Raw genomic sequence first — 12821 nt, 5'->3', positions numbered from 1 at the left:
GATGCAGTGCTCTTGTGTAATCATTTGCACAAGTCTCAGATGTTATTAATTATTAACCTGCTGAATCATTGGGAAAGCATGGGTCACTTGCGCTGCAGGCATTTCAAAGGGCTGCCTCCTTCCTGAAGTTGACAGTAGACTCATTGGTTCTTGTCTAGAGTTGCCAAGGCATATGCTTATCTCCAAGTCATAATAACATTCAACCATCTGCTCTGGGTCCTCATTCCTCACCTAGAGGCTATCAGAATGCTACCAGTCCTGTAGGATTTCAGAGGAAGTCGTTCAGAGAGGCTGCCTTTGAAATTTGTTATCATTTTGCCTGCACACACAGAACAAACTCCTTAAAGACAATTAAAACACTGAGCTATTTTTCCAACACTTAATGTTTTACTTGACTGATTTTATAGACACCTTTTATTATGCTTGCCTTTTTTCTATCTCAGCCAATTGCTCCAATGAAACATATTGCTTCTCTTACAGGGAACACCCATAAGACATTTTTCTCTAACTAGAGAAAATGAGATTATCGTTTTACCACAGAACTTTTTAAAGTTTTCAAATCACATCTTCTACATGAATATTTCACAGAAAAATAACAATTCTGTACATAAAATTCTACTTCTGGGCGAAGTGTACAATCTTTAGTCGGACCTCAAAATAAAATTGGGGTAGCATTTGCCAATTTGCAAAGAGTCTCTACACATATGATCTTATTTCTCATCAAAACCACATGATGCTGGGGGGAGGGATAAATCAGCAGTTTGGGATTAACATATACACACTACGATACATAAAATAACCAACAAGGACCTACTGTATGGCACAGGAAACTATACTCAATATCTTGTAATAACCTAAATGGGAAAAAAATTTGAAAAAGAACAGAAATATATATGCATAACTGAATCACTCTGCTGTACTCCTGAAACTAACACAACATTGTAAATCAACTATACTCCAATATAAGATAAAAATTAACAAACAAACAACAAAAAAATAAACCCACATGAGGCAGCATTTCCTTTCTGCTGCTGCCAGGGTGGCGATGCCCCTGTTGCGGTGCATTTCCTGGGGCCGGTGGTTTGGGAGCCCAGGCCAGTCAGGAGTCTTGCCCCGGGGCTGTGTAAAGCCCACTTGGGCGCCCAGGGGTTGCTGGAGGTGCAGAAGGCTCGGGGTCTGTTCAAGGAATTCTCCCCAGAGAGAGGAACGAAGACAGAGCTCCCCCAGCTCTTTCACCGCGGCCTGGCAAGCAGTTTTCCCCAGGCCATCCACCGCCGCTTCGACCGCATGGCAGACTGGCTTCCTGTGGGCCACCTGCGGACGCTTTGGGGCCTCATTTCCAGCGAGCGCGCCACCACGTGACCACGCTGGTGGGAGGAGCCATGGCGCCCCTGCGAGACTAAAGCTGCGTCACCGCAGAGCACTAGGCGCTGGACGCGGAGCCTGGGTGAAGAGGCGCGCGCGCCTTCTCCAAGGGCTCGAAGCTCATCAGCAGCGGCTGTTCACTAATGGGCAGACCTGGGGCAGCTTCATGGTGCTGCGCAACCCCGCCTGGTACCGGAAGCAGCAACTGGTGGACTTCCTAGCGGCAGTGGTCGGCCACTTCCGCATAGGCACGCAGCTGAGCCTCAAGAGCCTCCAAGGCAGGAGTTTGGCAGAGTTGTAATACCAGGTGCTCCAGGCCTCTGATTTCTACTACATGTTCCATCGTTATGGATGCCGGGTCCAGCTGGGTGGATCTGATCAACTAAGCAATATCATGTCCGAATCTGAGTTCATCCACAAGTTGACTGGAGAAGATGTATTATATTTGGAATCTCTGTTCCTGTAATTACAGCTGGAGCAAAACTGGGATAGTCTGCCGGCAATACTGTTTGGCTTATGGTATCGATTTTTTGTTGGGCAGCAAGATAATTGGGTAGAAAGGTCCCTGAAGCTCTTCACTTTTCTGCCACTTTCAGAGATTGACCACATAATGTAGCTACATGTCAAAGAGCCAGAAAAGCGGGGTCCTCAGAAACGACTTGCTGCGTAAGTCACAAAGCATGTTGAGGAACAGAAGGGCCGGACTCTGCTAAAAGGTTCACACAAGCCCTTTAGCAGCATAGATGCACTGGAGGTCATGTGCGATCAAGGGTTATAAGAGTTGTTGAAAGAAGCTTCATTTCTGAATTAGTTCTTGACACTGGAACAAGCGTCCTAGATTTGCTGCAAAGTAAATGCCATTCCAGATGGTCCCTGAGGGTATCAGATGATCACAGAAGGCAGAGTCAGTATAAATCACAGACAAGCAACAAATCCTGAGAGTATGTTAGTTGTCGGACCACATATTCTTAAGAATGGCCTTTCGTTACGTAAAATAGGAAAAAGGAATTTCTACGTGATAAAATGGCTTCAGCTATGATGAAAAACCCTTCTGATGGTTCAAACTTATTCATCATTCATTCCCAAGACATACGAACTTATACCTTCGCTTTTGCAAGTCCAAAACAGAGAATGGAGTATACTCCTGGCCTCACAGGGTGAGTAATTTCATTATTTATATAGGTTGGTTATGTTTGTGGAGTAGTGGGCTATTTTATTTCCTGATCCACAAACATTAAGGACTACCATAGAAAAGCATGATTTCCAGGATTAATCTCTTTTAATAAGTATACTTCATGAAAAACTAAATGCTGTCTTTCCTATCCTGTCCTTGCTCTTTTGGAGATGAGTAGGAACACTGAAAAAGAGGTACTATAAGGACTTGTGGATACTTCTATATCAGGTGTGTATCTCACTGGAATTTTTTGTTGTTTGGGAAGCAAATACAGTTCTCCGGAAAAAAAGGAGAAGAGTTAGAGGAAGCCATAGTTGGCATTAGAAATTGCAGTAGAAATAGTTTCTTATTTATTTATTTATTGGCTGTGTTGGGTCTTCCTTGCTGCGGGCGGGCTTCCTCTGTGGCGAGTGGGGCCTACTCTTCAGTTGCGGTGTACCAGCTTCTCATTGTGGTGGCTTCTCTTGTTGCGGAGCATGGGCTCTAGGCGCACCAGCTTCAGTAGTCGTGGCACGTGGGCTCAGTGATTGTGGCTCGCGGGCTGTAGGGCGCAGGCTCAGTAGCTGTGGTGCACGGCATGTGGGATCTTCCCGGACCAGGGATCGAACCCGTGTCCCCTGCATTGGCAGGCGGATCCTTAACCACTGCGCCACCAGGGAAGTCCCCAAAATAGTTTCTTTTCAAGGAAGATAAAAATCAGTACTTGACTTTTCAGAAAGTTTCTAATCAATTTTCCAGTCCCTTGCCTGTATTTCCATATAATTAAATTTACTCATAGCCTTGTTTTTTTATTCAGTAAAAAGGTAGCAGTGTCTTAAAACTGATTTTAAAGTTGATAAATGTACAAGTTTCAACTTCTGTCCCCAATCAGATTGCAACTTGAGATGAACCAAAAAGTTAAGTAACCAACAATATGAAATAGAGGCAAATATTATACTAAATATCCAACCATATGAGAATACCAAAAGATATTCCAGTAAGAGAAGTTTTCAGGTCAAATTTAAAGGATTTGGAATCAAGACAGTTCAGTTAAGCTCTGCATTCATCAGGCAAGTTGATTCTCCAGAACTATTTCCAACATCTGAAAAATCAAAGTATTAACACCCGTATTTCCCCTGAGGATCCAGTAAAACACAAACATACACACAAAATAGTCTACAATCATATTTGTTCTAGAAAAACCTTACAGGCAGTAAAGCATGGCTTTAACAGTTCAAATTCTAGCCATTTACTACCTGCGTTACTTGGAGCAAGTCATTTATCTTCATATGCAAAAATGGAGATGTAATAATACTTAAGTCAATTACAAAAATCTAAAAGAAAAAAGTCATAAGATTTTCATACAGTATAAGCTCTATTGCTATGTTCCAAAGTAGATTTATATGTTTAAAAAAGCTATAGCTTATCTAAACTTCCTTCTGGGAGTAAAGTTAGGAAGAATTCATTTACTGACAAACTTTAATGTCACTTCATACCAGCAACTTTATTTACGTAGTAAGAACATACAGGTATCCATTAGAAATGTCAGAGATCATCTCTACATTTCAAAACTTCACTCAGCCTAAGGGCCAACAAAAGGAGCTTTTCAGCTATTGAAAGTCATCTGTGTTATTTCCAGTTTGGGGCTTATTATGAGTCAATCTATACATTCTTGTTCATTTTTCGATGTGAACAAGTATCTTCATTTTCCTGGGATAAAATGTCTAGGAGTTGAATTGCTCAGTTATATGATAGTTGTATGTTTAGTTATTTAACAAACTGCCGAACTTTTCTAAAGTGGCCACATCATTTTATATTTTTACCGGTAACATGAGTGACCCAATTCCTCTATGTCGTCACCAGGATTTGGTGTTGTCATTATTTTTTATTTTAACCCCACTCATAGGTATGCAGTGATATCTCTTTGTGGCTTTACTTTAATTCTCCAGTGAACATTGATGTTGGACATCTTTTATGTGCTTATTTGCCACCCGTATATCTTCCTTCATGAAACATCTTCTCATGTTGTTGGCCCATGTCCTAACTGCTTTGTACGTTGAATTCTGTGAATTCTCTCTGTGATCTAGACACTAGTTCTTTTTTTTCTTTTCTTTTTTTTTTTTTTTTGCTGTACGCGAGCCTCTCACTGCTGTGGCCTCTCCCGTTGCGGAGCACAGGCTCCGGACGCGCAGGCTCAGCGGCCATGGCTCACGGGCCCAGCCGCTCCGGGGCATGTGGGATCCTCCCAGACCGGGGCACGAACCCGTGTCCCCTGCATCGACAGGCGGACTCTCAACCACTGCACCACCAGGGAAGCCCAAGACACTAGTTCTTTATCAGATATGTGGATTGCAAATATTTTTACTCACCTGTAGCTTGTCTTTTCATCTTCTTAAAGTGTCTTTCACAGAGCAAAGATTTTAATTTTGGTGAAGTCTAATTTATCCATTTTTTCTTCTGTTGACTTTCTTAAGACTAAGAACTCTAATCTACAGCTAGATCCCAAAGATTTCTCCTCCTAGGTTGACTTTTCTAAAATCCTTGTAGTTTTACTTTCTACATTTAAGTTTGTGATCCATTTTGAGTTAATTTTCTTACAAAATAAGAGAATTAGGTCAAAGTTTTGTTTTGTTTTTGTATGTGGAAGTCCAAATGCTTTTGCACCATTTGTTGAAAAGGCTACGTTCCCTGTGTCTGGGAGCCTCTGTGCTTTATCTCAGTTTATTTAGTGCATTGTCATCAAGATGTGTCCTCAGGTAATCACTTCTTTGCTTCACACCATTTCGGCTTATGAGGGTTTCATAGGAATGCTCTACTTTCGGAGAACGGGAAACCTGTCAATAACATTCCTAAAATGGCAAAAGTATTAAAATGGAGAACAGGTTAGTGGTTGCCAGGTGTTAAGGAGGATGGAAGGCAGTAGGGAATGGGTGTGGCTACAGGAGAAGGCAACATGAATGTCAGTGTCATGGTTGAAATATTGTACTATAGTTTTGCAATATTACCACTAATGGAAAAGTGGGTTTGGAGTACATGGAATCTCTCTGCTTTATTTCTTGTATCTGTATGTGGATCTATAATTACCTTAAAATCAGAGTTTAATTAAAAATCATGTATAACTATATTTCCTTGAGAATCAAACATGATCGTGTCTATGAAAGCTCTTTATGACATATATATATATACATATGTATAGGTGTGTGTGTATATATATATAATTTATTATCAAAGTAGCATCAATATTAAGTGTTTCTTTACAGGCACATGAATGTGGGTTTTCGTCAGTGTATTGCACTCAGTGCATTTTCAGGCATTTAACTTTCAGGTTCTTGAGTGTAAATGAAATGAGAAATAGTTAATGAGCATGCAGGTCAGATTCTAATGATAATTAGAGGTAGATAACCTCACGCCTGAGTCTGCACACACCTGTCTCTCTAGCGCTTGAGGATGCTGCTGCCAACGGTGTAATTAACAACCAATGATGTACCAGTGATCCTGGGGAACTGATTCAACTTCTCTGAATGTTTTTTCCAATATATGAAAAAATATTTCTCCTGCTTAGATAGGGATAATATAACATAATGAATCAATGGATATAAAAGTGCCTTATGAAGTATATGCTCACATATTTTATGATTTATTTATTATAGTATGATTACAACAGGGAATTGATTTGGGGGATTCTGATCTACAATATTTCTGGAGATTAATATTCCAGGTGTGAGGCTGATGCTTTTAAATATAACGTGTTTTAAGTACAGTACCTGTGTGTCCTCCCCTTGAGTCTGAGAGAGCAGGGCATGTTCCAACCCACAGAGCTCAGTGAAAATAACACTGCATGATTTCCAAGGCTAGGTCCTAAAAGACCATCCAGCTTCCACCTTGTTTGCTGGAACACTTGCTGTTGGAATTCTGAGCTGTGGGAAATCTGACCATCCTAAGGTCGCCATGGTGATAAGGCCTTTTGGAGAAGTCACTTGGAGAGGCCCTAGTGCTACACTGAGAGAGATCCGGTGAGCCCCAGCCATCCATATCATCTCAGCTCAGGCACCAGACATGCAAGGGAACAAGTCTTAGGTAATCCCAGGCCTCATCTGCTCAAATCAACCTCAGCCATTTGAGTCTCCCCAGCCAAGTTTCCAGGCAGAACAGTGCAAACAAGCCACATTGGCTATTCCCTGTCCAAATTCCTGAGCCACAAAGTTCATAAGCAAAATAACATGGTCATTGATATATCACTAAATTCTGGAGTGGCGCATTATACAGTAATAAATAATCAGAAGTTTGTTCATCAGTTTCCACAAAACCTTGCATAATCCCCATTTTTCTAAGATGGAAACTGAGAGTCAGAGAACTTAAGCTACTTGCGGATCTACCTTAGATAATGGCAGATCTAGGATTGGACCCCAGGTCTGCCTGAAGGCAGATTCTTTGTTCTTCTACCCACAATCAGGCTGACCTCCGAGGGCCCATGTATGACCAGCTTGCTAAGTCCAAAGGATGATGGGCAGAAGGAGAAACATGTATTCTTGCTCTGGTGCTTGTTTGTTTCTGGGATGTCTGCAGGGTGATCATTTGTGGAGCCAAGTCCTTCATATTTGTTATTATCTGCCTCAGACATCTTAATTAAACGCTTTGGAGACTAGTACTATACAATCAAAACTCGAAGCACTTTTCTCTCTCAGGGAAAAAAAAATGTAAACTAAAATTTCTGTTCACTGTTCAGATTCCAGCTATTGATTTCTGCTCTTGTTTATAATCTGTTTTCTCTCTGAGAGTGCAAGTCCCCCAACACGATAAGAATAAATAAAAGCAAGTTGGTGTCATTTGGGTGAAAGGTGTGGGTGTGGGGGGCGTGGATCAGACACCTGATAAGGGCTTGGGCTGGTGGTTCAATAGCAGAAGGGTTAAGAGAGCTTCAGTTAAAACTTGTTTGAACTTGAAAAATCCTTTCCTGAAACCCCAGTACAAGATCTTTTCACTTTTATAGTCACATTTGCTCTACATATGATCTCACAATGAGAATAAGAAAAAGGCAAACCAAGAAAGCAAAGGGATGGTGTATCAAACAGTGAACATTTCACCAACTAATGTTTTACATGGAAAAATAATTCACTCCCTCAGTTTTATTAGATAAAGAGCCCAAGGTCTGGAGGGCCCACAAGCAGTTTCTGAGGTGGCAGAGAAACATGGAAGTGGTGTCTGACGGAGTATTCTCCATTCTCCACTCTTGCTCCCTGAGAGCTGTCCATATTTATTTTTATATTGTTCATATTTATTTTTATTATATTTATTTTTTAAAATTTTTTTGCGGTACATGGGCTTCTTACTGTTGTGGCCTCTCCCGTTGCGGAGCACAGGCTCCGGATGCGCAGGCTCAGCAGCTATGGCTCACGGGCCCAGCTGCTCCGCGGCACGTGGGACCTTCCCGGACTGGGGCACGAACCCGTGTCCCCTGCATCGGCAGGTGGACTCTCAACCACTGTGCCACCAGGGAAGCCCTGTTCATATTTATTTTTATTTGATGCAGTTGCTATGACTGACGCTTGTTTTGCATAAAATTGGACATGTTGGTTCTATGAGGCTGTATTTAGCATAAGAATGGTCAACAGATTTTTAGAGAGAGTGAGAAGTGCAGAAAGAAAGAATAGGGTTTGTTTAAAAAGTGAAACATCAACACCATTGTAGCAGCTGACTGAGCACCTAAGTAATCTATGGAAGGCTCCTACTGGGAGATCTGCATATGTTTTTCATTTAATCGTCACAATTCTGTGAGGTTAGTTTCCTTACTCCATATGTATGTGAGGAATTGCCTTTTAATGACATTAAGTTACCTTCGAAATGATAAAGCTATGTCTTGAACACCCATTCATCTTACCCCAAAGCCTATGTTCATTCCACTGTGCTGGTATCTAGATCTTAGTTCTAAGATGGACTGGATATGTTTCAATATTTATGTGCTTATTTAAGAGTGCATTAGAAAAATAACATAAGAGGCACATAAATCTGAAATATACATGGGTATTATTTCTTATAACATAATTAAGGTATTAAGATAAGTTTTACAAAAGCAAAAAGCAGATAGAACTAAACAAAAATATTTACTAAATAATCACATAAAACAGTTTGGGCAAAAAAGATGAAGTAGTATGCAATAAAGTTGAAGTTTGAGAAACTCTGTGCTATGTTAGGCCGCCATATCATTGATTGGCTATTGGCTTTTAAGGATTTCAAATAATTTGCTCAGATTTACTGATACTTAACACAAGTGAGGTGTAGTTTTAAAGTGATATCAATAATATTAGGGTTAGCGTATGCTCTTAAAGAAAAAGTATCACTCCTTTCAAAAGTATCTGTTTAATTTAGTAGGAATGTAAATCTCATATATTTGCAAAGTGTTGTTCTTCAATGAGATACTACTCATCTATCCATCTATCCATCCATTCTTCCATCCATGCATGCATGCATCCTTCCATCCATCCATCCATCCATCCTTCCACCATCCATCCATCCATCCATCCTTCCATCCATCCATCCATCCATCCATCCTTCCATCCATCCATCCATCCATCCATCCTTCTGTCCATCGATCCATTCATCCGTCTACTCATTCAGTGGAGTTTATTAGGTACCTGAAATGTCATAGAAATAGTGTAATTAATGCACGTTCCCTATGTTATTAGAGCTCATGTCTTCTGGGGGAGATGGTCATGCAAACATTTATTCATGACATATATATTTGTGAGCAAAGTGCTGTGGAATCAACTGAGGAGTAAACTGCTCTCCAGGTCTCCAGATCTCTGAGAAAATTTCACATTGCAGCAAATTCTCTTGTAGATAATAAGCTGGCACTAAATCCAGTCCACATGCAGGACAGGTGAAAACCTGCTACCTACATCTAAGAAGTCATGGGAATCTAGTCTGGGGTAAAGGTGGAACATGGCACTTCAAAATGTGAAAACTCTGCCATAGTCATGACCCAGAGTTCATGCTATTTGAACACTACCCTTCTTTATTAGATAAAATTATGATCAGTAATAAGACTCATAATAATAATGGTCAGAAAAGAAATACAGAGTAATGGTTTAAAACTTTTAATTACATTAATGCATGCTTTGAACAAAGGGGAAGTTGTAAGCCATCATATTGTTCACTCATAGTAATGAATAATAACATTACAGTTGGCTTTTGAGGCTTCACTTCTGCCAATTTGTTGATAACCTCATCAAAATTAATCTTAACACATTCCTTAAAAAAAGGAGATAGCTAGATCTTTTAAATCAGTTTCACTCGCAGTTGATCAGAGAACATGTTTTATTCATTTTAATTTCAAAATGTTTCACATTAAGCAACATATACAAAAATAGTTATGTAAAATCTTAAACATGAGGATAAATTTGGCAGAGATTATAAAAATTCCATTTTATGATGAATCTCCCCAAACCCAACTACCCATGTATTTGTTTCTTCAAGATAGTGTGATTGATTGTAGGGGCTTTAAATAAAGGTTTTTGCAGTTAAAGGATTGTAAACACAAATTAAAACACCATACAATGACAGAATTCATTACTCAAGTTCTGTTTCTTGTCTCTACAATCACTGTGCCATCATTGTTTATTTCCAAGCTACTGTTTAAACACAGGAAGATGTAGCACAGCAGGGGTTAGAAACAGGAATTTAGCCTGAAGTCAGCTCAGAGGATTTCAAACTGTCACAAAACTTACTGTCAAAGTGAATTCATATAGCTGGGTCTAGGTGTTCTGGGGCAGGATGTCTAACTGAGGATTTTATGAGTTTCATGTAGAAATAATATGCTAATTTTCTGCTTCTGCATCTTAAAAAATTGAATTACAACCACAGCAATTGCTTAGAACTTAACAGCATACTTTTTTAGAGAGGAATATCTCAGTATCACTGGCATCATTCAGATTTGCTAGCATGTGCTATTAATAAAAAGTAGGCTGACTTTTAGTCAGTTTTATTACTGTTTTAGCATTGTCTACATGCACTACTTCCCTGTCTTACCAACTGCAGTGGGGGCCAGCCACTCCTGGGCCTCCCTTGGTATGCCCTGGGTCTTGGGCAATCTTTGCTAAATGGTAGAACTAAGTCATGTCTAATCAGGTCCCAGGGATTGGGCCTCGCCTTTCCAGCAAGGTTAATGTTGTTAGTAGCAGTAACAATAAACCTCTAATCCCTGGTATGAGACTCTAAGTTTACTGGGAGAAAGCAGAAGCATATCCAGGTGTAAGGAATGCTGCCCACACACCTGCCCTCTGGGATTCCCACTCCCTGGTGTCTGGAATGACACTCCATCACCTGCTCAGCACAGGGGAGTTTGACTCACTGTGTTCTGCTCCTCTTTACCCCACTGAGGGATAAGCTGGCTTCAACTGTGAACTTGCAACCTCAGTCAAGGCTTTCAATTCTTAGGATCGTGTCTCCTCACCTGGAAAAGTGCAGATGCTGAGCTGAATCAGGAGACTCATATTCAGGTGTCAGTAGAGGCCAGGCAGGCAGTAGCTGTGGGTGAAGTGGGCAGGCCATGGGCAAGAGGTGGGGGTGGAGACTGAAAACTGGAAGCAGGGCCCCCCTTCTGTCCAAAGGGAGGAGCATCTACTTTGTTCTTGCTAATCACTGCCACGCAGAGGCTTGTTGCTGCCAGATATCTTAGTTTTTCAAAAAACACCAATGATCTTGCATTTCTATGTTAAATCTCACTTTTTTAAATGCCGGCAATGAATTTAAAATATTAAAAACCTATATGAGCCAAACAACATATATCTGCAGGCCAGTTGATGGTCTCCAAACTTGGTGAGCTTTCTGATCCTTGGGTTTCCTTAATGATTCCACCTTGCGGGAGAAGAAGAGGAGGGCATCCAAAGAATGGTTTCTGGTGTGACACCAAGGTCACAGCTTGGACTTTCATAAATCAAGGAGTGCATTGTTGGTTTGGTCCGAATCTGCTTAATCTATCCAGATCTCATCCACCAGGCTGGGAGCAAAGGGGGATTACCTTTTATCAGTGATCTCCATTCTACATCATGGCTGTGAGCTCCATTTGGGATCAGGTTGACTTTTGCTCTTAAGACATAAATACAAATAGAAATGGAAATGAAGCAAATGGAAACTCCCAAAGTAGACAGACAGAATGAAGGGACAGAATCGTTTCATGCTCATAAGCCTCTTTATTTTCATGATGAAAGGTAGGGTCATACCCTTTTTAAAAGGGCACATTAAGTAAGAACTATCTTTACTCTTTGCTTTTAATATACTCGTGTGTGTGCGCGCGCTTTTGTGTTTGCGCATTGTGTGTGAGCGCGCTTGTGTGTGTGCGCATTGTGTGCGCTAACATTTCCAACTTGAGCGGTCAATTATTAGGGACCCTGTTTTGAACTTGCGATTTACTGCAGCTCACTCTGCCTGCGCGTTTCAGTTCTTCTTCTTCTCTTATTGCCTTGGTATTTTTCTAAAATATACAAAATATAATGTTGAAGAAACCCTACAAAGAACTTTTAAAGCTGAACAAGAGATGAGTAGTCACTGAAATTAAGAAGGGGAAAAGGGAAGCAGGGGATCAGAAGGCAAAGGCAAGGAAATAAAGCCTGGACAGAATTATTACTCGTTTTAGTCATTAATCAAAGCTGTCACTCTTTATTACTGTGCTGGGTCCTGGTGTGCTTGCCTTTGCGACACAAACCTGTGCTCTCTCTCGTTCTTTGGGTCCATGTTGCCATTGTGATGGAAGATGGCACTTATTCAAATATAATGCCACTTCTGGAGAAATTAGAAAAACATATTGAAAGTCAACGTGTGAGAATTCTCTTATCTCCCATTTTCCATGCTGTAAAGGACATTTTCATTTGCATTGTTGTGAACAATTAAAGTGGGGGAGAGAGCAAGCTCAATTGTAAATTAAACCTTTTCAGAAGAGGATTAAAAATGATCCTATAAACAGGCTTTTAAGTGTGAAAGCATAAGCTTAACTCAATTGAAAACCAGTACCGTACAGAAACTGAAGCAAGAGCATTTTATTAATCTACAGTTGATCCTCTCATACTGGGATAAGCAAAAAGAAACTAATTTTCTTAGGACCTTTCTGTTCTATTTTTAGGAACAATTGCATTAACTGAGAAGGGTAATTATTAGTACAAAGGAATGCCTGTGGACGCTTTGCAATCACAAGAACAATATTGAAAGTCTCCATGCTTGAAAATTAATCTGTCTCTTGCTGCTGTGATGTAATGAAAGGGTACCTGAATTTCAGCCATTCACAAAGCACTGCTTGCATTTGTCTGTACTT

The 12821-nt window shown here is 40.5% G+C and overlaps 1 pseudogene; it reads left to right on the top strand.

Annotated features, from left to right (window-relative positions):
• The first annotated feature begins 1006 nt into the window (after window positions 1–1006).
• Window positions 1007–2404, top strand: LOC132497925 (tyrosine--tRNA ligase, mitochondrial-like; annotated as a pseudogene).
• Window positions 2405–12821: the final 10417 nt, after the last annotated feature.

This window comes from Mesoplodon densirostris, chromosome 10, assembly GCF_025265405.1.
Source record: "Mesoplodon densirostris isolate mMesDen1 chromosome 10, mMesDen1 primary haplotype, whole genome shotgun sequence".
Lineage (NCBI taxonomy): Eukaryota > Metazoa > Chordata > Mammalia > Artiodactyla > Ziphiidae > Mesoplodon > Mesoplodon densirostris.
This window is presented reverse-complemented; position numbering and strand designations above follow the sequence as displayed.